Source organism: Drosophila yakuba, chromosome X (genome assembly GCF_016746365.2).
Source record: "Drosophila yakuba strain Tai18E2 chromosome X, Prin_Dyak_Tai18E2_2.1, whole genome shotgun sequence".
Classification (NCBI taxonomy): Eukaryota; Metazoa; Arthropoda; class Insecta; order Diptera; family Drosophilidae; genus Drosophila; species Drosophila yakuba.
In genome coordinates, this window is record NC_052526.2 from 2,157,191 (window position 1) to 2,184,532 (window position 27,342).

Genomic DNA, 27,342 nt, shown 5'->3' on the forward strand with positions numbered 1-27,342 from the left:
AGTTGCAATTGTTTTTAGCCCAACAATGGACACCTCCTTCTGGCCCGGCTCCTTGGAGTCCTGGCCCTGCACTTGCACCTGCACCACTACCACTGCACCTGAATCTGTACCCGTATCTGCATCTGTGTGTGTATCTGCAGCTGTATTACGTATCTGTAGCTGTATGTGCACCTGAATCCTGCGAGACAATGGCCAATTGTACGGATGGGGCAGTGTTCGTAGTTGTAATTAATGCCTCGGGCGACTGGGATCTTGGATCTTTGACTAGTAGGCATTGTTTGGCCCGGAGAAACAATGGCGACAACAGACAGATACTCGTGGCCCTGGCCTTAAACAAAAACAATCAAAAAACAACACACAAATGCAATAGAAAACAAAACGAAATAATACAACACAAGGAAAACCAAAAACAGGCCAAGCACACAGAAAACAACAACTTAAGCAGGGGCTCCATCATCATCACAGGTCCCAATTGGAAAACTGGTCAATAACGGTGATGGAAAAACCGAAAATGAAATGTTTTATTAAAGCCACCTCCTCTGCCAAAAAACAGACTGCCTAAATCGGATTTTATATGCATAAACAAGCAGAATCGCAGAGGGAAATGTTTCCGTGTTATTGATATACATACGTATACATACATGCAGGCAAAGTAGTTAATATCTGGTAAATTTGAAAAGCAATATCAAATTTCCGTTTTTATATTCGGTCTTACAATTTGAGCATTTAAAAACGTTTTTATTGTTGTTTTAATTGTTGATTTTATTTAAAGAAAATGGTCTAGAGCCATGAGCATTATGTATACATGAAATGGAATATTTTATTATGACTTCTATCGATTTATGCAAGCCACAATTGCCTACCGCTTTTATTGTCATTTAAAATATATTATTGGTTGGTTAACCGAGCAACTCACTCAAATAATCATTGTGCCATCAAACCAACTGTCTTTGTATCATGTATATGCGGTATTTAGTTCAATTTGAATTTCAATTGAATACTAGTGCTTCAAATTTCCTCCTTTCTGACCAATTTGTAAACGGTATGCAGTTGACGGGGTGAGAAAAGGCAGCAAACTAGCAATGCACTTTGTTATTTGCTTGGTTTTATCAGGTCAATCGAATGAAATCGATAATTAGCCGACTGGATATCACGCATACGCCGCATTGGCCGCACAACTGTTGACAAAACGACGGAACAAACTGTTTTGCCTTTTCACACTTCTGCCTGTTTTGGCAATAAATCAGAATTTAATTGGCATCTAATGTGCCACTCACTGGCCAATGCAGCAAAATGGCCGGCAATGCATATTTAATGGATCAGCATTATAATGACATTATTTGGATGCTAATTACAGCCAACCGAAATGGGGCGAAAACCGTTGAAAAACAATTGCGCTGAAAAACATTGAACGGAAAACCTCAAATTCCCAACAAAACATCAGGGCAATTTAATTTTCGACCAATCTTCCTGCCACTTGAGGCAATTTACCAGTTTAGCCACACTCCACTCCATCTGCTTGGGCAATCAATAAATCTAATGAAAATTTCTTCGCCTCGGCCTGTCAACAAATCGAACATGTCCTTAGTCGACACTTGGCGAAAATCCTAAGCCGTGCCTTCAAAAAGTGTGAAGTGTGCTCTTAAATGAAATCTTAACTTGGACAGAAAGTAATTTATTGATAAGCCAACTGGACTGGCAGAATATGGCCACCAAAAGCACCGTACAAATTAAATGAGGATTTATTGAAGTTTTAAAAGAGGAAAACTAGTTTAAACGATAATGCATTCGACAACTTAGGTGCATAAATATGGAATTAAAGATAGGTACATTGTTTGCAAGCATACCCAAAATATAAAATATAAGATCACAATCAAACTTTGTCGACCATTTTGGCACAGTGCATCGACCATGTCCTTGCCCATGTCCATGTACTGGCCCTCCGGCTTAGCGTGCAATTCAATTCAATTAAAGTTGCATAAGGCCATCGGACAATGGCCTCCTCCGCGTTCTTTGGACTCCGGACTTTCGGCCAAGTGAAATGTTCACTTTGATTTAACCACCCAGCCCGCTCTGCCCCATTGACCAATCTGAAGTTCAGTTTTGTGACAGGAATGAATGAACAATGGATTCGTTGTCCTTGGCAGCTTGAGGCCATAACATAGGGATGAAAATTAACGATGTGGTATGGAATGGGGATGGGATGGGCTGGTATTGCCAACACTAAAAAAGCCGGGAAGCGGAGAGCACACATATTAAATTACCAAGTGGCAAGTCAATTGGCATATGTCAGCGTGCCACACACACAAAAGCAAAGGCATCCACGTGCAGCAGTGGCAACAGTAGCAGCACTCTGCCACAGTTGCCAAGTTAAATGAAGTCAAAAATGTAAATTTCATTTTCCAGTTGAAGATGTAGAGATGGAGAGCTCAACGCGCAGAAATGCAAAATGGAAAACCGAAAGGCGCAATTAGAGGCGGGGGTGTGTGTGGGCGTGGCAGTTGGCGTTGCCAAATTACAGTTACCAGCTGTTGCGCCCAAAGTCAGAGGACTTTGTCTACGGCCACCGAGAAATCCCCAGTCCCCCCATTCCCCCCCACAAATAACACCACCTCAAACATTTTCCGCCAGCAACATGTGCCTCCATTTTCCATGACAAGTGATTCGGTTGAAGGAGAAATGTGGAGACTATAAGATACCCTGTGAAAATGTTGTAAATGGCATAGATTTCCTCTAACTGCAGTAACATAGCAAATTTGGCTTTATAGGGTAATAAAATGGCGGTATATCCGGAACGTTCTCGTTCCCCAAAAATACCGCGTATAAAAATAGCAACGATAATAAATTTGATGGTGGAAATCTGGTAAAACGCATTTTGCGGGCGAACAACAAGTAAATGACAAAAGACATAATTTCATAATTAAGTGCACAGGAGACGAGCAGATGGGAAAGGAAAAGTGAAAGGATGAGTGAATGGGAAAGGGAAAGGGCAGCAGCTATCGACGGGGAGAAAACAAGGAAAATTTTCTTTGTTTTGTGGGCCATTAGCAAGTGGACTAATGATCTAACGTAGCTGGTGAGCTTTTGCTTCTGCTTCAGCTTCGGCTTCTACTTCTACTTCTGCTCGTAATTAATGACAAACGCCAAAGGGGGCGGGGCGGGGTGGGAATAATGGCTGGGAAACTTTCCCGGCAAACACTGGGAAATGAGGCAATTTCCCAAAAACTCAGAACTTGAAGCCAGGCAATGGCGGCGAGTTCATTCTTCAGTCTGTCAAATAGAGATTCCGTAATTGTCTGAGGGTATTAGCAGGGGGGTTGGGGGGGTTATCAATGCGGATCCATCCAATTGTGCGAATGATATATGTTTGGTTGAATGCAATAAATCGATGTGGTTCAGGATATGCGCCCTCAATTAGAAGCGACTGCAAATGGGATTAATTTTCTAAGATTTTAAGTGACTGGTGATGTATTTATTCAAATATTTATTTAAATTTCAATAAAGCGGCGTGCAATGCTAACCAGCTCAACCGAATCGAAAGTGATCAACTTGCATGTGTTCCTGATTGGCGTACATATAGTTCCAGCAAAACAAAAAAAAAAAACAAAAAACCTAAAAACCTATCAAACATGTGTTCTATTCGCAGTTCAATCAAGTTGTTTGGCGGAAAAACTGCTGTTGCTTTGGCATCCGATTTTACATTGTTTTTTTTTTATATGTCCTTTCTATTTTCTTTTTTTATTTTGATTTGTACTGCATTTCGCCCAATGGGGAAATAAATCCATGTGGGTGGAGAAGGGGGTGGACTGATAGGAGTACGATATCGTGGCAGCTGCGTCATTTTGGCATTTGGCAATAAGCAAATAAATAAATAAATCATTTGTATGCATAGCCAGCGATATATATCGCAAGATATGGCCAGGAATTGATATGGTGCCTATGGTCTATGGTAGGTGGTCTATGGTAGATAGTGTATGGTAGATGGTAGATGGTGTGGCATGTGTGCCCCAGCGAGTCGATGAGCAGCACTTGAAAATGGAAGAGTGGCGGAGGAAATGGAACTTGACTGCGTTGACAGCAGAGGGCGCCAAATCGGCTGACTGTTGTTCACCGCCCCCGCAAAACGGCAGACATGGCGTATGCTTGATATGCCTCCTCAACCATTATGAATATGTTGCTTTTTTTTTTTGTTTTTGCCAGCCAGGGTGAGTGGGGGTTTTGCCCCCTTAAACATATTTCACACCGCTGGCACTTTTATGACTCACACATGAGTATCTCCGTGAAAAACTATTTTTAGGCACTTAACAAAGAAAATCGTAAGAAAATAGCGAGGGAAAGTGTATTTTTAAAAGCAATTTAAACGTTGCTTTCTTCTTTGCTTACCCCGACATTCCGGCTTCCTTATGTATTCCCGATACGCTTTTCCACTTTTCCCCCTTTTTTCCTCGTCGTCGCCTTTCAAGTGTCCATCAAGATGTTTGACAAGTGCGCTGATTTGGCCGCCTCACTCCGTTGAACCTCATCCCACCCAGAATTGTCTGTGTAAGTCATTATTTGGCCATGCTTGCAATTTCCGCTGCCCAACCATCTCCACCTCCATCTCCATCACCGTCTCCATCCCCCTATTCCATTTCCATCCCGGCCATCACCCGGAAGTTGTTAGTCGGGCCAGGGCCAGGGCCATGTTGTTTCGCCCAGCTCGACTCCTACTACAGCCCTAATGAATAATGCAACAGTTTCTCTGGGGGGCGCTGAAGTGATGTAGCAGGTAACCCCAAACGAAAAAAATAAAAAATAAGGTTGCAATGGCAGCCAGCGAGAGTGGGAGAGAGAAACTTTCACCAATAAAATATTCAAATCGAATACTTTGCCAGATAGCAAAAGGGAGGGGAAAGAAACGCTTTTTGGGGAATATGCTTTAAAACTGCAGACGATGATCACCTGTCTACTGCGCTTTTGGCACAGATTACTCCTACCATCATAAGCTTGTCCCATCAGCGGACTTCGCTGCGCTTCTTTCTTGAAACAGAAGCAATTTAGATATTGTATTTTAAATTAACGCCGGTCACCTAAGCTATGTGTACAGCTTACACAGCTCACTTTCTAATACAGGTTAATTTTGTGATAGTACTTACATTTGTCAAGCTCAAGAAAGGAAGCAGACCCTGTAAAGATAAAGCAAAAGTAGCATGTCAAATTGGCCGTCAAAGTAAGTTGAGTTGAAATATAAACAATTTTAAAAAGTATCTATTTGTTGTTGTTGGTTACATAATATTTGTGACAAGCCCAATCACCGTATTTTACCATTTCACCGTATTCACCCTCTAGTCGAGCGAATGTTTATCAAGTGTTAATCCAGTCCTTTCAGTGCGTTAGCCATTGGTAAACGAAGCCATGAACTAGGTAAACATTTCCAGTTTCGGGACAATTAATCAAATATTTTTTCATTGAATTTCCACAAGAGTCAAGCTGGTCAAGGGGGCCGAATGTTGAACCAAGCCATATCACATGACCATGGCCCAGGTTATACTCGGCCCCTGCTCTGATCAGGGATCCCGTCCCCGGGGGCGTTAATGGGCCAACTGACAGACAGGCCGAATGATGGATGACATGAAAGTGGTGGCTTTTTTGGTCTGAGTTATATGCGAGTTACGCGTGTTCGAGTGTGCGGGCAAAAACAAGGCGAACTATGAGCCCAAACCCCAGTACTTACTATATGTACGGCCATATATCTCAGCTGATGCCTCTCGCTTGTCATAAATCGCATTTGTGCATTTGCATTAGATGCAGCTCGTTGGTCGCAATGAGCAACAATGTCAAACTTACTGCCGCCATCGCCATCTGCATGCAAATCTGGCTGGGATGCTATGCAAATCCTGTTTTACAGCCACGAGACTGTGACTCTGACTAGGACTACTACCATGACTATATATAAATGCTTTTGCTTAAGGCCGAAGTCTGTTCTATATCTGTAAGGCTACGTGGACTATATGGCACCATCTTTTCGCTTTTATGGGTTACGACGGACATAAAATATGAATGGATTAACGCACACACTCGCACGCAGATAGCCAGAATGCAGCAGGGCGACGAATGTGTCACTCTTTAATCCTTCCATGTCCTTAAGGATACTTTGTGTATGCTTTAAGTTTGAATTTATTATTGAGTACGTTGAGATTACTATCACAAAAGTCGAAGCCTTAAAAAAAATATCGAAAATAAAAATGCATGTATAGCTAGAAAGTGATTAGCGTTAGATTTATAAACCAGTAATTCTTTTAGTTGTCTATGCATTTTAATCGAAGTAATAACGAAAATAAACCAAAAATATTAAGTATGTACGTATTTACGAAATGGATACTATAAACATATATACAAGAAATTTTTAGTATTTATATACTAGAAATATTTGGTATATAAATACTAAAACTATTTAGTATATAAAAACTAGCACTATATAGTATATAAAAACTAGCACTGTTCAGTATATTAGCACTTTCACTATTTAGTATATAAATACCAGAACTATTAGGTATATTTTCAACTTGCCGAGTAGCTTACGTGGCCCTAGTGAGAATCGCGGAGGAGGGCGCAGTTAGCCGAAATATTCAATTTGGTATATAAATACTAAAACTATTTAGTATATACAAACTAGCACTGTTTAGAATAAAAACACTCACTATTTAGTATATAAATACTAGAACTATTAAGTATATTTTCACATTGCCGAGTAGCTTACGTGGCCCCAGTGAGAATCGCGGAGAAGGGCGCAGTTTGCCGAAATATTAAATTTGCTTAATTTAATTCGCTATACCCCGATGGTATGTGTGTGTCATCTTATCTTTGCAGCCTTTGGGATAATCTTTTGTCTCCCTGAAGCGTGTACCTATCTGTGTGTGTGTTGGCCGTTTGCTGTGTGCATTTGTGTGTGTGTGTGGAGCCTGTCATCTATTTGTTTTATGCCACATCGAGTCGTGTGACATCATTCGATTGACATAACGATGACGGCGCGAACTTATCAACTCGCTTTAAAGATGATACGATGTCTATTGCCTGATGATTTTTCCTAAAATGTACTTATTCCACTTGTCACCTTTTGCCGCCGTACTTTGTTTACGGACAGGCGGCGCAATTTACACAATTTTTTTTAGCAAGCTTTCTTTAAAGGGGTTTTTCCATCTTTTATTTTTGCGTTAACGCCTTGAGTAAACAAAACCGCAGTGAGTTTTCCACACAACCATACAGTAAAACTTCCATAAGGAGAATTGTGTATTAAATATTTACATATTCATACATGTATTATGGAAATTTCTTCTGTATATGAATTTTATACATTAATTCAATAAACATATATGTATGTATGTATTTTTTTTAGGTGTTCAACTTTTCCGCTTTTGCAACGGATGTCCATGATCCAAGTCTAATTGCTTTGCCCTATTACCGGCCAAAGAAAATGGTTTCCAAAAAGATAAAGTTCATCAAAAACGTGATTGTTTTAAAGTAAGCGCCGCAGCGCATAAATCAACAATATATGTTGAAGAACAAAACAAAAAGGGGGGGAAAATCTAAAACTGAAAAGAAATTTCCTACATTCTTTTTTTGCGTTCTTTCTTCTTTATTTTTTGGGTTGCGTTTTCTGTTTGATTTGCGGAAAACATAAGAAAGGACGGCGGTGGAGGGTCCAGCAAGGGGTAAGGGGGGAGCGGGGGAGGGACAGGCGAGACGAGACCCAGTTCGCAAAATAAACAAACGGCAAATGAAATGCCGCCGCCGACGTCCGTCGACTGAAACTATTAAAAATGAAATGGGCTGTGCAAGAGCCCCGCCTCACCCCTTCCCACCCCCCTGCCAGTTGATGGAGGCAAAGGGACAGTGGGACAGTGGGGACAGTGGGCTCCACAGACGAAGCAGCCGCCGTGGGCCTTTTGCATCTATAATGCATATGGTCACCCAGAATGGGGGGCAGGGCCATGGGCGTGTTTGGGTTGTTGGGGGTTGGGGGCGGGGCGGGGGTGGTGTGTTTATCTGTTTACTCACATGCATATGTATCTTACGTATATGTATGCAGATAAATACAGCAACAGGAAATTCTGGTGATTTAAAATCACTTTTTACGAACCCCAAAGGTACATATGTAATAATACATATGTATTTGTCACTATTTCCATTACCTAAATTGATTGCCACAATGTGAACTATTCTGATTTAAAACTTGAGAGTTATTAGATAGAAGTAGATGGAGTAGTTCCCATGACGCCCACTTTTTAGCAAAGTTTGATAATGCCAGGACCTTTAAAGTTCTCGCCACAAAAGTATTTAATCTCTTGATAAAGTTTTTCAACACATTTTCCTTTTTTCTGATGTGGTCACATCAACAACAACTTTTGTTTCAAGTGTACACATTCATAACGTTTTTTTTCTTTTACGGGTTCAGTTCGGTGTGTTTTATATATATAAGTTTCATATGTACGTTCATATCTCCCCTCAGATATGTTCATTTGCATACGCTTTGCACATCGCCAGGTTTTTTGCGAGCGTTTCACCCAAACTTGAAGCATTATGATGACCCATATACAGTCGTGTACTTGGACAACAGTGTGCAATGGAGAAGTGCGTTTCAAAACAGTAAATAATAATACAAAAATATACAACGAATTATTTAATCAGCGTTTCATTTATGATCCATAGTGAATGGACACTATACCCGTTTAAACAGCCAAATTAAACGATTATATTCTGTGAAACAAGTACTTCCATCAACACATTCATGAAACGCACTGTATCGCCGGTGTATATAATATCTTATATATGCCACAGATAACTGCACTCGACGCACTGCAATAACTTGGCTAAAAGAGCGCAATGAGCCCGGGTGTTTATGAAATATGCAAATGACATCAAATCGCTGGCACTTTGTACCTGCCACACAATTCCGCACATTCCGCATTCAACACTTTAAAGACCTTTTGATTGCTCCCAAACGATCGATGGATCGATTGATTGCGAAAGGGCTTCGTACATCGAGTCCCAAGTAACAAGTGCAAGGCTGAAACTCTGGCCATGATTGATGGCCGCAAATAGAAGTGGTAGCCCCTTTAAGTGGCATAAAATGGGTGGGAATTTGTCTGGGAATCCATGTAAATGCCAGGTCATAAGTCAGGCAAGTCCTTGTGAGTGAGCGCTTTCTCCTTGAGTGACCAGCAATTACCATCCTGGGGACATCTTTTAATTTGAACCTACCTCCCCCGCAAACACCAACCGTACCAAAAAAAACCCATGGAAAGTAACTACCCTCCGCCCAAAATTTTCTTCCCACTGGGTAAACATCAGATGAATGCTTTGTGTCCGTCGCTTGCCTAATTTGTTTTTCTTTCGAGTTTAATTTGAAACCTGGACAACAACGTCTTAGCCTTGGCTATTCGGTCTCGGTTTCGGCCAACGTAACGTAACGCAACGCAACAGTTTGCTTAGTGCAAAGACCAAAAGCAAATTTTCCTTTCACTTTTCCAACGGAGCAGAGGAAGTGGTCGCTGTGGGCGGTGTGGAAGGTGGAAACTGCTGGCACTGCGTGCTTGGAAAATGTGTTTATTTAGGATAACTTAACTGATTGTTGTTGTTCCTGCTCTCGTGCCCATTCTTCCCGCCAACGCGCCGCGCCAACTCTTGTTGTTCTTGGCCAGTTGACAATTGGCCCCAGAGAAAAGCGATGAGGGAAATGGGGCGGCGGAGAAAGTGGGCGGCCAGCAGGACAATGGACACTCGAAGGCGCGCCACGTGCACACAAAGCGCATTGTGGGAAAACCAGCAAGGCGGATGAACAGAAAGGAACAAGTTGGGAGCTACATTCTCGGTGAGTTTCGAGACTATCTGGATACCCGGTATTTAAAAAAAAGGAAACTATAAACACACAACGACATCCATTGTTCGCACATTTTCAGTGTCCAAAACTCTTGCTTAAAGCAACGTATATGTTGAATTTAGAACAAAAATGCTTCAGACTTGTGAAAAAAGCTAAAAGTATGCATTGTGAAGAACGATGCCTTCAAATACTTTGTTGCATACTTTTAAGCCACTTTGGAGGAGTAAAAAACAATACGATCTTGATTCTAGAATCAAGATAATAGATATACCTCGCCGATCTGCGATTGTCGGGTACCAAAAAGCAAAACAGCGAAGAGCCAACCAAACGGCAATGACAACGGGAATGAAATTTGCGACCTCCGAGGGAAAAACTCGCTGCCAGCTGACCCACAATTTCCGCCCGCTTGCCCGCTTTTCCGCCCACTTTAGCGCCTTCCTCCCCCCTACACTTTGTTGTTATTGTTGGCGTTCTGTAATAAGCAGTAAATACGCTGAAAGCAGCGCAGTCGACGGCCATATATCAACGGATGAAGGATGAAGGCGGCGTGGCAGCCGGTAAGGCGTTGTGGGCGTGGCAGTCGGGATAAAAGCGTGCAAAAACAAAAACACAAATAAAAAATAAAAAGAAAAGGGCGAGAGCAAAAAAAGCAATCACAGTAATTAATTAATAAGCCTGGGTGTTTGTGTGCGTTGAGTGGGAGCCTCATAAATTAATTGCCGACGCCCTTTGTCGGGGCACGCCCACCACACTCGCCCCGCCCACCACCGGTGCAGCGCCCCCTGCTGACGACAGACAACACTTAATCAAAAGATTTTGTTGCTCTGCTGTTTTATTTTATTTCTTTACTTTTAATTATAATTGTCGGCGTACATAAGTCGCATTGCATTTGTTTTCCTTGCTTTTTACCGCTTAGCTTTTTTTTTACGGGCAAGGATTAATGTGGCAATAGGGGGGAAAATTATTTGCCTGCTATGCAGCGCTAACCAAGCGGAATTCCATATGAATCATTTTAACATTTTTCAAGAGACAAATGTTTTTTCAGGAATTTCGGGCATGCAGACTCGGAAAACATGTGCAATAGAATATAGGCATGTACATATATGACATGACTAATTAGCTTTAAATGCTTGGTAGCCGTTTTATAGTCTCAAGCTAAGCCAAATCCTGCGACGTATGTACATATATACTATCTACGATCGAAAATTGCCTGCCGTGTGCTGTTTGCAGCCGGCAAGCAGTGCATTATGCTGAGCTTAAGCAAATTTAATCTCCATGGCCCGCAGAAGTCTGAAGTCCTCCCACGAGATTAATATTTAAGCAAATTATGCCCATTGCCGCACCGCTGGGCAAGGCAAGAGAATAAATCGCCACATATTCGGCCCGGAATCATCTTCTGCTGCCCGGGTCTAATCCCATCCGATCTGCTGCGAGCACAGGTGCTGCAAGTCACTCGTCTCTGGCAGCACGGTTAAGTTTGAATTATGGCGCACATGTGGCTGCTTCATGGGTTGTTCCTTTTGCTCCAGCCACCGCCCTCTCTCCCATCCCCTTCGACCGGCGTGTCCATGAAAATCTGACACGCATAAATCCTGGCCGGAAAAAAGAAAAAAAAACAAGGCAGAAGGAGCAGGAGAGGTCGGCGCCGGAGAAGCAACAAGAGCATGGACAGGAAAAAATGAAGTGGCAACTGCGGCAGGCAGCGGGAAACGGAAGCGGAAACAACGTTAGCGGAAGCGCATGTCTAACAAGTTGCTGAAACTATGCGGGTCGGCCAGCACCGAGCGAAAAAGTAGCCATAAATGAAGTATAGGTATACAAAGTAAAGTAGAATAAACAAATGAAGTCTGTATCCATTTCAATGACTCTTTCTTCATCTAAGCACCCTAGTTAATGGTATCGTATTAAGACAACTAAATCGGTGAAAAGCGAGGCATTACTTCCAACATGAAGTCCAGGGCGATGTTTGGTATAAAGACGATATTTTCGGCAGTGTAGTGAAACAAAACGGTGGACCATGTCCGTGGAAAAATAAGAGGCAGACAGTGCGCGACCGAGTCCGACGTCGGAATTGCGCGAATGGCCCCCAAATGTGATTAGTGCACACGGCAAGTGGCCGAAACGAAATGGGGAAAACTGAGAAAAACTGGGGGAAAGTTAAGCCAGTCAGCGCAGGTTATACTGACCCCCCGCCCCCATTTGCCCATTCCCCCCTTTCCACTTACCCCGTAACCAGCCTTTTGAAACAAACACATGTAGCACCATATCCGACCAGATGTACGCCTGAATTTGCTGCCTCTCGCACCCGCAACAAAGTTGCTAAGACGCCGCACATTTCAGCTTCAGTTTCAGTTTCAGCTTCAGCTCTAGCTTGGTAAATCCTTTTTATGCCATGTCCTTGTTGCTTCTGTTTTTGTTTTTGTTATTGTTGCGGTTGCTCCCTCGCCTCCTGGAAACCCCCCATCCCCATTTGCCGTGCGCCCCTGGCTCAGTGTTTGTTTGCCTACTTTTAGTGTTTAGCCAACGTCGCATAAAAATAGAACAGCAGCCACTGAAAACAGCACTAGTCCATATGGCACAGTGGGTGGGAGAAGCAAAATACCAGGAAAAACTATTCAAACCGTTCGAAATTGCTCAGCGTTTAAAGGTCAAAGCCCAAAACAACATAAGAATTAATGGCGCCAAAACTGAAAAACCTAGCTAATAAATACACATGTCTCTGCTTGCTTTGAAATATATTTACATACACTCTTCTCCTAATGGTAAGTGTGTCAAGCCGTATGAGCTCACTTTTCACATTTCCAAATGATTTAGTATACCGGTTGCACACGCAAAGTGTGGTTACCAAATCCACTCAAAGCCCACTGTTAATAAACTGTATGGTTTTGGGCCACTGCTTAACTTAGTGCACTTCCCCGAATAATGAACTTGGAACCACTGTGCGCGGGGATCATTGCATTTTGCGGTTGCCACTGTGGTCGCGTTACCGAGAACAGAGCAGAAAGCCCTCCTGCTGGTTGTCGTCTGCGTAAAGGCTTAAAGTATTACTGTTACAGTAGTTGCCGGTCCCCTGCCACGCCCACTGCCCATTCGTCTATCTGCCCTCCTGCCACGCCCCTCCGCCAGCCGCTACGACAGAAACTCAGCTAAGCCAAATGTTGACGACGACATTTGCTGCTTTTGGCTTTCGGCTTTGGCTTCGTTTCTACTTTTCTGCTTTTTAGAGAGAAAGTATATGCACTGTAAGAAAAATATATGACTATCTTGCAATCAAAAACATTAAATGCCTAAGCTAACCAAGGGCTAGGATGAACACACAATTTCTTTTCAATATTTTTCTGCTACCAGCTGATATAACTTTGATATGATTTTGTGTATGATTTCTTGCAGTGCACCCTTCCCATCGCAATATGAGCAACTTTCTGTTACTGCTGCCGCTGCTGTTGTAGTCACAACAAATTGTGTAAGCTGTGAAACTAATCTTGGCAGTTCTTTCCCTTATTCAGCCCCCCTGCCCCCCTGCCCCCCTGCTCCTACTTTTTATTTGTTTATGGGGGGAAGGGAGAAACTACTTCAGCGGATTACTTTCGGATAGTTTTGTTTCCCCCCGACTGAGTTTATTTTTAGCGGTTCGCGGAGCGGAATTGGATGGCGCAACACTCTCATTAGCCGCGAATAATTTGAGCAACCTCCCATTTTGACCAGCCACCTGGGTGGAAATGGACCTTCTGACCTCACGTGCGGCGCCACTTGGCCAATTTGCGTAGCATACTTACCAGCTGAACGCTAATAAGCGGTCAACTCAACACACAAAAGGCGTTTACCAACGGCATACATATATTCATATACATTTACATATAAACTCGAAGCATAATGTGCAAATAATTGATTGCCTGTTATGTGGTGTTCACCATTTGAATAGGAGTTCACTTCTTCTCTATTAATGAGTGATATGCCATCAAATGATTAAGTTAACAAAGCTATTTTGCTTAGTAAAGAGATCAAGTTAGACTTTGACCCACATACGTTTTTTCGTAACAGGTTAAAATGTACATTTATAAGTGATAGATAACGTAGACAAAAAGGGCAATATGATAAGATGTAATCAAAGTCGAATCAATTTGGGGGACACCACTCTGGAATTTGCACATAAATTGATCCACACCAAATCAATTTCAGCAAGGTGCACATGTATCTATTTTCCGATTTGCAACAAATTGAGCCATTTCCATTATATTTTTGGCTGCAATCCCTCAAGGATTTACACTCCATCACGACTGTTCAGTCATTCCCATTGAGAGAGTGCAGCGACTGACTCAATTTGCCTTATCGATATGGCCCCGATTCCCCGAGTGAATCTAATAGAATAAACCAATTGCAAGCAACGGATACAAATACCCGGCAGAAAGGTGAAAGGTGAACGGTGAAAGGTGAAAACTGAGAACGGGTAGCGGAGAGCGGGGAGCGGGGAGATACCCCCCACCCAACAAACTGTTGCCCATGTGATGACAGGCTCAAGTTGTCGTTGTTTTGCTTTTTGCTCTCGTTTACCTTGGCTGCATTCACTTTGTGCATTTCCGTCAAGCGGAAATTCGCGTAAATTGCCGGCATGTCCACTGGAAAAGTGGGTGTTGTGTGGAAAAATGGGCGATGGGCTCTGGGCGGCAAAATGGGCGGTTCGGAAACGGAACGGAAGTTGATGCAAGTCTAGAAACGAGTGCCAAATGCCGGAAGCTCATGGCATACTTGGGCGCAGAACACAGGACACGGAGCCAGGCAGCCAAAATGGATGGCGGAATGGAACTGTTTGCCGTGGCCAACGACAAATGCCATTTTTCCCGGGGACTTGGTACTACATAATATAAAAAAAAGGAAAAGAAAGGCGGTTCATTTCGGTAAGCAATGAGATGACGATAGTGCAATGAACTCCGTGTATATTGCGAAAATCCAACTGGTAGAAAAGCTCCTTGTAAAGAGAAAATCAGTAATTGATTGATGAAAAAGGTGTGTATATTTTACAATATAAGTGTATGCTTAGAAAACGCATATAAGTAACCTTTTGCAATAACCTCGTCCCAAGAAAAGTAACAAATTTTTTTTATGCAAGGGATAATTTCAAGTTTAAGGTTTATGTTCTGTTTTTTATGTTATGTTATGTTTTTTATTTAATAGCCCTTTCCGTCTTTGTTTTGGTTATCAGCCCCTAAGCTTCCTTATCCAGCCCATTCGAATAATAACCAACCTATTTGCCTTGGCCACCCCTAACATTTGGTGTTTGCTTGCCACCACCTTGGGCATCGTTGCTAGCCCTTCTATCCCTAAATCCAACTGTTTGCATCTCATCCCAGGGATTCGGGGGATTGAGAGCCCGTTCTAATCCGGCATCCCTAGGCCCAGCTCCTCAATTACTGGACTCGTGGCGCTGGATTTGCGGTGGCCATCACTTAACCACCTTGGCGTTATCCCAGGACCTTGTCCCTTAACCCCCTTTCAAGTGCCTCACCTCGTTAGCTCGCCCCACAGTGTTCTCCATTAACCCCACGTTATTATGTTTTTTTTTTTTCCTTTTTGAGTCTGAGGGCAATCCACTCAATTTTTATTCGTTATTTTCATGTTGGCAATGCAATAAAAGCGGCCCATTCATGGGGACTGCTTTCTTGGCCATTGGGATGCCTAGAGGCACCGCCATTCTCGTTGCCATTTTGCGTATTCTACCTTTGGCGCTTTCTCCCACCATTTACTTCCCTTCATTCAAGGATCCTTTTTTTCCCGATGCCATAACATGATGAAGTGATTGAAGTGCTGGCGACTCACTGGAATGACCATTAGACATGCAAAACGGCGACGTGTTGCTATTTATGCTCGTTTAAGGCCATTCCCCAACTCCCCGGATTTTCGGACTTAACTGCCGTTTTCATAAAGGGGTTGGGACATTTTATTATATATTTTTTTATTCTTTTCTTCACCCACTGAATTAACTTTCTGTAGACTTGCCGCTTGTTTGTTGATTGCTGCGTGTTAATTGGCCACGCAATGGCGAAAAATCGACTTCACCACCGACCACTGAACCACCCGCTTACTCATTACCCTGATCCTTTTTGGAAGACCTTGCACCTGACCCCGAGTATTTATTTTTTTTGGGCCAGAGAGTGCCGGAGATTCATCTCGGTGCGAAATGTATGCGAAGTGGCATCCGCTTGGCATAATGAGCTGCGTCTACAATTGCTACGGCCTTGACATCTGCCTATCGGAGGTGGGGCTACCATGGCACCACCCAACTACCCACCTAGTTAACCACCCACTGGCCCCCGTCGCACATTTGTTTTTATGCCAGAGCATCAACGCAGTTTCCATAATTTCAGCATTTGTATAAAATTTGCCCAAAACACAGTAGAGCCTCGCCAGGAGGAAAGAAGACCCAGCAGGGTTGCTGTTGCTGTTCTGTGTGACCTTGAGCATTTAACTCACAAGCGGACTGTTTGAGAAGGCTAAATTAATAATATACAACAAACATTAATAGAAGTCTTTAAGCTGTTTTCAAAAACCCTTGAATAGAGTGCCAGTCCACTTGATTTCAATCAAGAGTCTCGAGCCGATAACCATAAGTATATTGCCTGGCCAATCATATTAAGTCCTCCGTTCCGCTGGCTCCACTGTATCGAGGTGGTAAGCGATGCTATCATTAAGGGCTTTACGACAATGCCGGGCAATAAAATTAATTAAAATTCAATAAATTGACGCCCCGAAATGGAAACATTCAAATGGGAGCTGAGGGAGCTGTGTTACGGATCCTTGGATGACTTGGGGCCGTATTCAAGGGTCGGGATGGGGCATCCCAGTACGAGCTCACGTTTCGCTGGAGGATTTATCGCTGATGTTTAACATGGGGAATTGCTGGGTAGCTGCTGGTGTTCGGTGTTGGGTGTTGGGTGTTGGGTGTTGGGTGTTGGATGTTGGGTGTATTTTGGGGTGGTTAAAGAGGGTCTCGTTCTGCGGGCGCCTGCTTATGTTAATGCCCAATTACAATTGTTGTTCGCATTTGCTGTTTGCGTTGGAAATTGTATTCTCCGGGTAATAGGAGAAGCGGAATGGGATGGGTAAATATTGCTGAAAGCGAGACAAACATTCGGCGCGATATTACAAGGGGAAATTAATAAGCCGGCGTAGAATGGTGGCTCTTATGGGTAAACGAGGTCACGAGAAAAGATGAAAAGAATAAATATGATAAAATTGGAGTAAATACGTTGCAACAAAATATGTGGCTAAATATGGCAGTTAACGGAGGATTATTATTAACAATTTCATTTGGGATATATATCAAGCTATTTAAAGAAAATATTCCCTTTGACATTTCCACATTTTCCTAACGCCCCCCTTTCCTATCTTTCAGCTCTGCACTTGCCTTCAAAATGTGTTATTTATGTGTTTGCCCATCGACAGGCAGCGAATAATTTACAGCATTATAAGAACAAAACCCCCTCGAAAAAAGAAGAAAGCTCCATAAACAAAACACTTGGAAATGCACAGGTAATAAACATCAACAAAAACAGCAACAACTGTACTAATACTACAGCGATCAATGGAAAGAGGGAAAAACAAAGCGAGAAATAAAACTATGCCAGACACAACAGAAATATGTATAATTTGTATGCGAGGGAAAGACAAGGGAAAGCCAGAGATTCGAAGCTTAAGCAGAATTGGAAAACTGCACTTGGACCCAAAAAGGACACCTTGCCGAAGTGCGAGGACGGGGCTTATAGAAAAATGGGGGAAAAGCCATCGAAAGGACTTCTGCGGCAAATTGAATTGCTCGTCATTGAAGAAAATGGCAAGTGATTGGAAAGAAGGCAGCTGAATGGAAAGATGAGGTGCTGCGAAGTGGCCCAAGAACCACATGCATAAAGAAAAATGCACATACTCTTATTTATATGGGATGCACAGAGAAAGCATACATGTCCTTAATGTATGCATTAAATATTTAAATTTATTTATACGTTAGAGCTGAGTACTGTAGCTAGAAAACCATATATACGTCTGTGTGTTTTATTTAAAAAAAATCATTTTTGTTCATTGCTTAGTGTGGGAATCTATACATATGGCAACAGTTGGTCCATCCAGACTTCACAGTCAAAACAAAACCGAATGCCAAAATGAAGACAGAAACTGACAGCGGAAATTGAATCACGCGAATGTCTGAGTGTGTGTGTGTGTGTTCAAGGGTGTTTCTGATTGAGTGGGTGTCACACATTTTTCTTGGAAACGCCTTAACTAAACCAGAGCTCGTCGTGCTGCCCATCAATTCTAATCAATAAAAACAGTTCGTTGAACGATTTAGCTTTGCTTTGGCCTACTGGATCAGCTGATCTGATTCACACAAAATTGGGATTGTGCTACACAACATTAAAACCCCTTGCTATTTTCTTCAAGTCCTGTAATTAAGTGTATAATGAAATCCATTTTAATTTAATCGTGCTTTAACTTTCCCACTTTCAAACCCCAATATGTGAGCTTTATTGAATCCCAACTAAATTTCACCTTAACAGTCTCCCAAATCACAAGCACAGAGGATGCCGGCCAAGTAAAAGTTTGATTCAATAATGCGAGTACCTCGTGAGGAAAACTCTGCACATTTTCGCCCGTTTGTCCACCGCACACTTACTTTTTTTTGCACACTGTCCTCTGGATTCCAGGGGAATGAAATATGCTCGCATTCAATTCACTTCATATCCAAACCATATTTTGACAACTGTTACCGCAAAAACAGAAAACCAACAGAAACAACGAAAAGCTCCCAAAAAAGGGTAAAAACAAAAACCAAAAAAAGACTTAAAAAAGAAGCAACGGCTTGGCCAGCTGTGGCATCCACTTGTGGTTATTTGTTGTCGGAACTTTTGCTTTCTACCCTTTTCCAAAAATTCCTCTTCCGTTGGAAACTTTTATGCTTTCTTTTTTTTGTTTGCTGTTTGGCAATTTTAACCAGCGCTAATGTCTCTGTATGTTTGCGTGCTTTCCACCATGGTTTTGCACAGAAGAAGAGCAATCCGTTTTTTGCCAGCTCTAAGCTTGAACAACAAATTTTGAAAATTTCATTTAACCAAGGCTTTAGCTAGCTTTCAAGAAAAAATAAATGGTCTACTTATAGTGCTTTATAAAATTAAAAACAGTGTGCATACCTAATATTCGAATGGACTCAAAAGTCAAATATCACGTATACGTACAGTTAGCCAACATTTCTTGTTTTCGAGAAATGTTAGCCCACATCAAATAACATAATACCCACTAAACAAGGCTTTAATAAGTTTTCAAACAAAAATAAATGGTATTCTCATAGTCCTTTATAAAATGAAAAACAGTGCGTATACTTAATATATCGTATATGACGTATACGTACAGTTACCCAAAATATCTTGTTTACCATATAGGAATATTACGCTTTTTTTTTTTGTTTTCGAGAAATGTTAGCCCACATCAGATAACAAAATACCCACTTTCCATTTAACTGCCTTACAGCCATTTATATGTGTTCCTTGCATACATCTGTATAATTAATCATATTTTATGGGCTCAATGTCGATTTTCGCCGACATTGTTGCCATATCATTTTCGTGCACTTGGAATGGGCGACACGTACATAATTGTTGTCACTTATTCATTGCACTGCAGATAAAATTAATTAGCATATTTGACACTGAAAGCCACCACCCCACTCCATCGCAATTTTGCCAATGGATTTCTCGAATTCCGAATGCTTCTTCTTTGATCTGTCTGCTGTTCTTTTTCCTTTCAAAGGACCAAAGTTTCGCAATGTCAAGATTTTCGAATTAAAATTCATGAAGAGCCACAGTCAACGACTTTCAAATTTCATTTCATTCATTTCCCTGACTGCCGTGGGGCCGAAAAATAAGAATAAAAAACCTTTAAGCTGCAGACAGTCTTTAAAAATTATGTTTATGATAATTATTATTGCATATATATGCACGAGTGAATACATATACATATATATTTAAATTTAGCTTGGTCCCACCAACTTTTGCTGACATATTTTCACAAGTATTTAGAGGAAAGTTCTCCAAACCTCGGCCTTTCTCTAAACTGTAAAATTCATAGCCATTTTAGGAGGATGACAAACAGGAAAAAACTTATTGTTATATGAGAAACATATAATTATAAATGTTAATAACTTGTTTCTTGGTTTTTCCAACTTTGAAAATTTTGTTAAATAATTTTTTTTTATACTTCAATAATTTTATACTTTTATTTATTATTTAAGTGCTAGCCAAGAACACTTGCATTTTTCGCTGTGTAGGGAAGCTGTTGCTGCTGAGGCTGGCAAACTTTGTGGGGCAGGGTGCTCACACAAAAACAAACACAGGCACAGGTGAGTGGGGTTTGGGTGGCTGCGCTGTTTTTGGTGCTCACAATGAGCGGGGTTGGGTGAATGGGAGATTTGGGCGCTTTGTTGCCCTCCAGGCAAAGGGCAATTTTCAGTTTGAATATTTTAGCTGCTAATTAAAATGTATTCGCGGTTACCAAAACGCGCGCCTCCGCAGCTCCTTTAGTCCTTCCCCTTTTTCCCATCACCCCTCCCATTTCCCACCTCTATTTTCCGCCCACTCACTGCCGCCGTATTTTCCCGCAAGGAAAGTAAGGAAAGTGGGAAAAAAGTTCGCTCGGAGATGAAGCCGCAAATAAACAGAAAACGTAATTGCACGTAGTAATTTTAAGGCGAGGAGGGAGAGAGAACGAATCATGGAAAATGCAATGACAAAAGTCCAGCTGCATGTTGCAACTTGAAGCCGGAAATGCAGCTGCTATATTGAATTTGCCCCAGACAAGTTGCTGTTGTTGTGCGGAAATGGAGTTGAACCAAAATGACAGGTGGAGGCGCACAATCATGCCTACCTACATTCGTACATAGGAATGTACATGTGTCTGGCCTGAAGTCCTGCGATTGCAACCAGGTCGAAGGTTAAGAGCCGGTACGTGGGCGTTATAGGCGTTGGGGGCGTGGTATGTGGCAGAGATGAATACCAATGCTGCACTTGCGAATATCTAGAGTTGCAATCCCAAACAGCTGCAGGTGATTTGGGCGTATAAGCCCAGTTCAGCATTGCGTTTTGAACAAGAAGTAGCTATTCAAATACGGTTAAGCCTTAGTTAATATACGGAATTCGAGGTTGTATACAACCAAATATTAAGCAGAGAAATTAATATCATTTCAGGCCAAATAACACAAGGAGTGCACATACTTAAGTTGGTTGATTATTACTGGAAATAATTAAATATTTCTCATTAAAGTAAGTCAGTTTAGTTATTTAAAACCTATGTACGCTTTCTGTACCGTCTCCTTTTCTGATTTTTTATTAAAACTTGAACGTCAACGATGTCCACTTGAAATGAGTCGGCCAAAGTGCCTGTAAAACGAATATTCCGTAAATAAAGTTCCAGGAATTTCGACTGCAGCAGTCGCGTAGCACAAAAGCTAATCTCTGGGACAACTTGGGCTAAATGACAGGTAAGAGGTGGCCCATAAAAAAGAAAACACTGGAAACGTATGAACAAACGGCAAGTCTGGCCAACTTCTGGCCATATCTGGTAATGAGTGAGCAACTGCCATCCGCTCCCTTATTGCTCTTGCAACTCTCGTAACCTCTCACCTTCAAACTCCGGAGCTCGTGAGCTCTGGGAACTCCGGACGGAGAAGTTCATCAAATGAGGCTATGTGGCTGCCTCTTCCGTCCTGCCACGCCCCCCGCTGCCCAAGCTGCCGTTTTCTTTCTCATTAACCGCTGACCGTTCGACTGAAGCTCATGAAAGTTTCTCTGCCCTTGCAATTTTCACACAGTAAGGAAATACAGTCATATATTAAATATAATATTAAAGAAGAATCTCTAAAGAACATCAGTTTCAAAAGACTTTAAAATCAAAACAAATACAGTAAACGTTGAAACCAAAGACTTTTGTATATTATCAAAAAAGTGTATTGGATCGCTTTGAAAGTTGATTTTTTATCGTATTGTTGTTTTTTGGATTTTCTTGCAGTTCACCTGTCAGGTAGCATAATGTACAATGCGCAATGCACATGGGTATTTTGCAATATCCCTCCTTCCCCCTCGCTCTGTCTATCTCACTTTCTCTCTCTCGGTTATGCCCTTTCTCTTTCAAACTGTGCTCCATCGAGTATTCAACTCGCATCGCTTGCAAAGTGACATGGCATATTTCAAGGTAAACATTCTGAATTTTGCATATCAAACGCGGGGGCAAAGCAAACAGCAAACAGCACAAAAGAAGAGTGGCAAGAAGAAGAGCACTCCAACAAACATACACCAATGCAGCAGTAGTAGTAGTATTACGTACTACCTATACACACACACACCCCGCACACTCAGTTGGGTTTTCCGCGAATTGCTTGGCAGTTGAATGAGCTGAGTGCTCCCCCTGTAAGCCATGTGCAACGCGGAATGGTCTGTCTATGCACCACCCACCGCTCACTGATCGACCACCTCCCACTCGCCCTCCAACCCCATCCAATCCCCTCGTATCCCCATGCCACCCCCCTAAATGGCCACCGCTAGATGTAATTGTATAATTAATGAACGCTGCCCCGCCGTCGATGGACGCTTAATGCAAAAAGTCGGGTGAGTGCGGTACGGATAGTTTCCAAAAACGAAAATTTCTAAAACCGCTCACAACCGGTTAAATCTGCTGCCATCCCATCCATTGGCAATCTCCATACCCAAATCCACAATCCCTTTTTACGAGGGTCGCCAATGCAATAGCGTTCCCTAAATGGGATAATGTTCAACCTTTAAACGGAGAGCGAAATCAAGAGACATGGATTTGAACTTTTGAATTTGAAATCCATCTGTAGAAGCTTTCCCAAATGGGCATTTCAATGTCCGTTTCGTTTAAAACTACGATTTAAGCCTTATTAGGAAGTTTTTTAGTTTGGCAATTCAGGTTGAACCAATATTAACCTCATATGATAGGAATTTCGTTATTGAATTAAAAAGAAGTTGTGCACAATTGACACGTAAATATTTCATCTGCATCTCTTTTAATTGAATGCCACAATAATTACTTAACCCGAATAGCGAAGAGAAAAAGCAAATTTAAAATGATTTTCAATATTTGCCTGATATCAATTAAAACTATTTTCGATTCATCCTGCTATGCAAAATGCAATAATTAATCGGGCAACCCGCTGGTTGCAAATTCCATCTCCATTTGACCGTGTCCAGTGAATTTGCCTCTCTTTCTAGTCTTCACTAGCCTTTTTCCCTCCTTCTCCCACTCTCTCTCTCTCTCTTTCGCTCTTTCTATATGAACTGCTCTTTCTCTGTCTGTCTCTGTTTACAATTGCCGCCCGCTAATTTATTTGAAAAGCCATTTGTTACCTTTGGCTTGCCTCTGTTTACATGTCCGTCGGGCTGTCCGTCCGGATTTTCAGTCCGTCCGGATTTTCTATATACCCACCACATATGTGCATACGTGTGTGTTTGGCTGTAGGTTTGTATGCTTTTGCTTTTTAGATATCGCTTAATGTTCGCGCATTACATTTACATTCACAATTACAACTTGCGTTAATTCAATTTACTGAAAGAACAGGAAAAATCCAAGAAAAACCACACAGAAAAGCTCAACACCACCACACCCCCCATCATATGAGGAAAAAAATCAAAAACATTTTGCTAATTGTTTAGATATGTGCATAAAAATATGTGTGTAGACATGTGCCAACCCCCAATGGGCTTTATAATCAATTCATTTAGCAAAATCCGGACAAGTAAATAATGAGAAAATCTAAGAGAATAAATCGAGGGAAAGAGAGAGGGCATTTTATTGATACAGATACAGATCGAACAGCTGCCAATTGCCAAATGCCTCCAGTACTCGATAATCTTATGTACAACCAAAGATACACACACACACACATATTCAGTTGGCCCGTTTATTTAGTGAAAAGTCGAGGAAAATCGGGGAAAATGTGTTCGCCTCTGTTTGTGTTTTGTTAAGCTTTAGTAAATACTTGAAAATTTAATGCCGTTTGGCCAATAATTAAGGAAAAAACATTTCCAATAACCCCATACACCCAGTACCTCAACCTCACCTCCTTCCGCCTTCAATCGCATTTTTCCCCCCCAAAAACATTTCCTTTTGATAATTCGCTCAACAATCTGGCGCATTTCTTAGGATATTAATCATACGCACAGTTGGCAACTTTGATTTTGCCACGCAGTCAATGAAAATTTAAAATACACGAAGAGAAAAAGTCTTGCCTCGAGAAAGCACCGTTTCCATTTAATTACAAAATCACAGGAAATGACCGAGTAAAAAAAGAACCAGTTGGAGAATGAGAGAACAAATATCAATGAACAATTAATGTGAGGACAAGTTCCGAAAAAAATTGGGCAACAGCAAGAAGTGAGTGAGAAATGGGAATGGCAGAAGAATGCAAAATCGAATTGTAAACAGTGTGTTCGATGGCACACAAAGACCAAGAAAAACCATTAAGAAAGCATTGGACAAACAAAAGCCAAAGAAAAATACTAAAGGGCCGATAAAAAGGAAAAGGAAAAGGCTGTGCTTTAAAATACTTCAGCTCGGAGTCGCTTCTCTGTGATTTATTCTCTTCCTGTTTCGATTTATATCTTATCTATCATGATTTTTTCGTTAATAACTTTGCATAACTATTTGTTCACTCTTTAATAATACAAGAAGCATGTAGTTTAATGTTCCTATCTACATGTTAAATAATTTCTTATTGGTTATTATTTGCGAAACAATTAAAGTCCATTCCCGAAAAAGTAAACTTTAAAAAAAACACCACCTGCACGATATTCATTGAAATCAAGTTCCCATTGGCAGTTTTACTCACCTTTTTTCGCTGCGAAGGCCTTTTTTACTTGGTGGTTGTTGTTTACCTTGGATTTTCTCCTTTTCCGCTCCGCTTTCCGAAAACTTTTCGCTTTGTTTTAATTACAATTTTGGTTTTGAATTTTCTTGTCGAATTTTCAAATCGTATTCAGCTTGATGTTGTCTTTTATCTGGTGTCTCTGCCAAAGTCACAACAATAACCGAAAAAAAACAACAAACATTGGTTTTTTTTTAATGGGGTGTGAGGGAGCATGTGTGTGCGTATGCGATTGAGATCGGCATATATACATATGTATATACATATATCGAACTATATAGAATTTCAAAACAAAAGTTGCGCGCCCAGGAAGTCCGCGATTGTTGATTGTTGTTGCTGTAAATCGTCCGTCGGCGTTCGATGCCAAAATACCTCGGGGTACCGATGAAAAAACACATTTCGAACACAAAAACTCTTAAAAAAAAATTTGAAAATATGAATTTAAATTACATCCGAGCAATATGCAAGGCAATCATTCACGCTCGTTTATTATTTATTGAGAAGCAATCAAAAAAATGCAAATGGGAATATTGAAGAACCGCATCGAAAAGTTATTTATTTACAAGCTAATTTTCGGGTATTAACAAATTCAAAAATCACTTTATGGTAATAAACCAAAAATTCCTAAAAGACGTTTTCAAAAAAGATCAAGAAGTTATAAACGATTGCCGCACAATTACAAATTCCATACGCATACAGTATTCTAGAAGATTTTCGAAAGATCTCCCGTTTGTTTTATCGTCAATCACTTTTTTGTTTTCTTCAAGAGTTCGAAACTTTTGGAAACACAAAAAAAAGTTTAAAAAAAAATTCGAAATCTGTTTTTGGTTTCCTGTTTGTCACGCACTAGTTAAGCTTAATTATTTGTAAATCTGGATGCCAACGGTATTTAGTGTTGATTTTGGTGTAACTGCTCCTCTGGTGTTTTATTTACTGGGCGTGTGTTTCTAGTGGGTGGTGTGTGTATCGTATCGCTGGGACTCCAAGAACTACAACAACGCAATGTTATCCGCTCGGAGGCTGAACGCCTACTGGATGTTTGGATGTTGCACGCGCCGAAAGCTTCCGCAGAATGTGCCTTTACGTTTGCCAAAGCACGCAACGCGTCGGCGGCGCAGTCGGCAGAGCAGCAGCGGCGTCGCTGTCAGCGACGTGCACGAACACGACGGAAAACGAACGGACACGACCGATACACCGGATTGGACTCGGAAGCCCAGGGGAGATTTCACCAATCTAGCTTCGCTAAGGCTACAATTTCAAGCACAACGATTAAAAATATTGAAATTAACAAATACAATTACCAATATGTTATAATCATAAAAAAGGTTCTTGTTCAAATGTGCCCAATCATTTAATTGTATTAGTAATTTAGCTGGAGTTTGTAAGCTAAGCTTTTACTTTACCAAAATTGTTGCTTAAAATATTAATAGTCACATCATCATAAATATAAATATGAAATATTTAAACTAAATATTTGACTTATAAATGAGCACGCGTCGGCGACTTAAAGGCAGAACAGGCAAAAAAATTATTTGAATAGATTTATTTAAAATACTAAATAAAATAGAACAAAAGAATTAAATTCCATTGAATAAAACGTTGGCTGATTGCAAACAAAACTTCGCTCTGACTAAACACCTTCACGATCGCTTGCTGACTAACTGCGTCTTTCGGAATTGGATCCCCGTTAGTCTTTCCCGTTAATTGCATTTTCTCCAACGCGGACGTCCAAAAGCGCAGCGCCTTTGCCCTGATCCATAAAACATATCTGCCTGAATAATTCAAGGCAAATATAACGCAGTCTACACGCCGCCATCCGAAAACTCTACACATCCTCGCTCACGCACTCCGCACTGTGGAATGAAAAAGGTAGACCTATAACAAAATATGCTTCTTTTAATTCTATTCCAATAGTTTATACCCTCTGCTCTCATGAACACACATACAAGTTATATAAATTTTTGACAAAAATTAGAGAAAATCAACACTATACTTTTACAGTTATAGTATGCTCTTTTGTTGGTAATTTCATGTAGTATGGTTGGATTGCACACTGTGCTCAGGTGTTCTCAGTGGAGACTTTCAAGCGAGAGCGTGACGCTGCTGAGACTGTCCTTCCAGTCGGACTTCCCTTCGCCTTCCAGTCGGCCTCGTGTGCTAACAAGTGGAAAGCAACAGTTGAAATTAATGAAAACTTTCGACACAGCTCGTTCCTCGACGTCGACGCCGTCAGCTGCGCTGGCAGCGACGCGGACAGCGAAGCCAGCTTCATGTGTTGCTTCGCCTGCTTCACCTGCTGAATTCAGTTTAGTTGGCTTCCTAGTGGGTGGGTGGAGGTCGCCTTTCCGCTAGCTGTTGCTCTTTCCAGCCAACACACTGTTGCTCTCGCTGAGACGTCTGTTTTTCTTCTTATTTTCGCTCTTTTTTTTTTGTTTTTCGGTTAGTTGAGGGGCGATTTTCGGGGTAGATTGCTCTTGGTCCCGTTAAGCAGCTACTAATTTTTGTTAATCACACCTTAATGACATGAACTTGACACCATTTCATTGCCGATGCCTCCATTTCCATAAAG

At 41.4% G+C, this 27,342-nt stretch overlaps 1 protein-coding gene across 13 annotated transcripts in view; it reads right to left on the reverse strand.

Annotated features, from left to right (window-relative positions):
* LOC6523998 (voltage-dependent T-type calcium channel subunit alpha-1G) overlaps positions 1 to 25,846 on the reverse strand; it is an 81,724-nt gene extending 55,878 nt beyond the window's left edge. For 11 of the 13 annotated variants that reach the window (XM_043206891.1, XM_043206893.1, XM_043206890.1 and 8 more), the window contains exons 1-3: positions 25,658 to 25,799; positions 24,738 to 24,915; positions 5,136 to 5,165 (exon numbers count right to left, since the gene is read on the reverse strand). The gene's annotated coding sequence lies outside the window, so the exon portion shown is untranslated. Of the gene's footprint in view, positions 1 to 5,135; positions 5,166 to 24,737; positions 24,916 to 25,620 lie in introns of all 13 variants that reach the window. The other 2 variants (XM_039371872.2, XM_039371870.2) reach the window with 2 other exon arrangements.
* Positions 25,847 to 27,342: the final 1,496 nt, after the last annotated feature.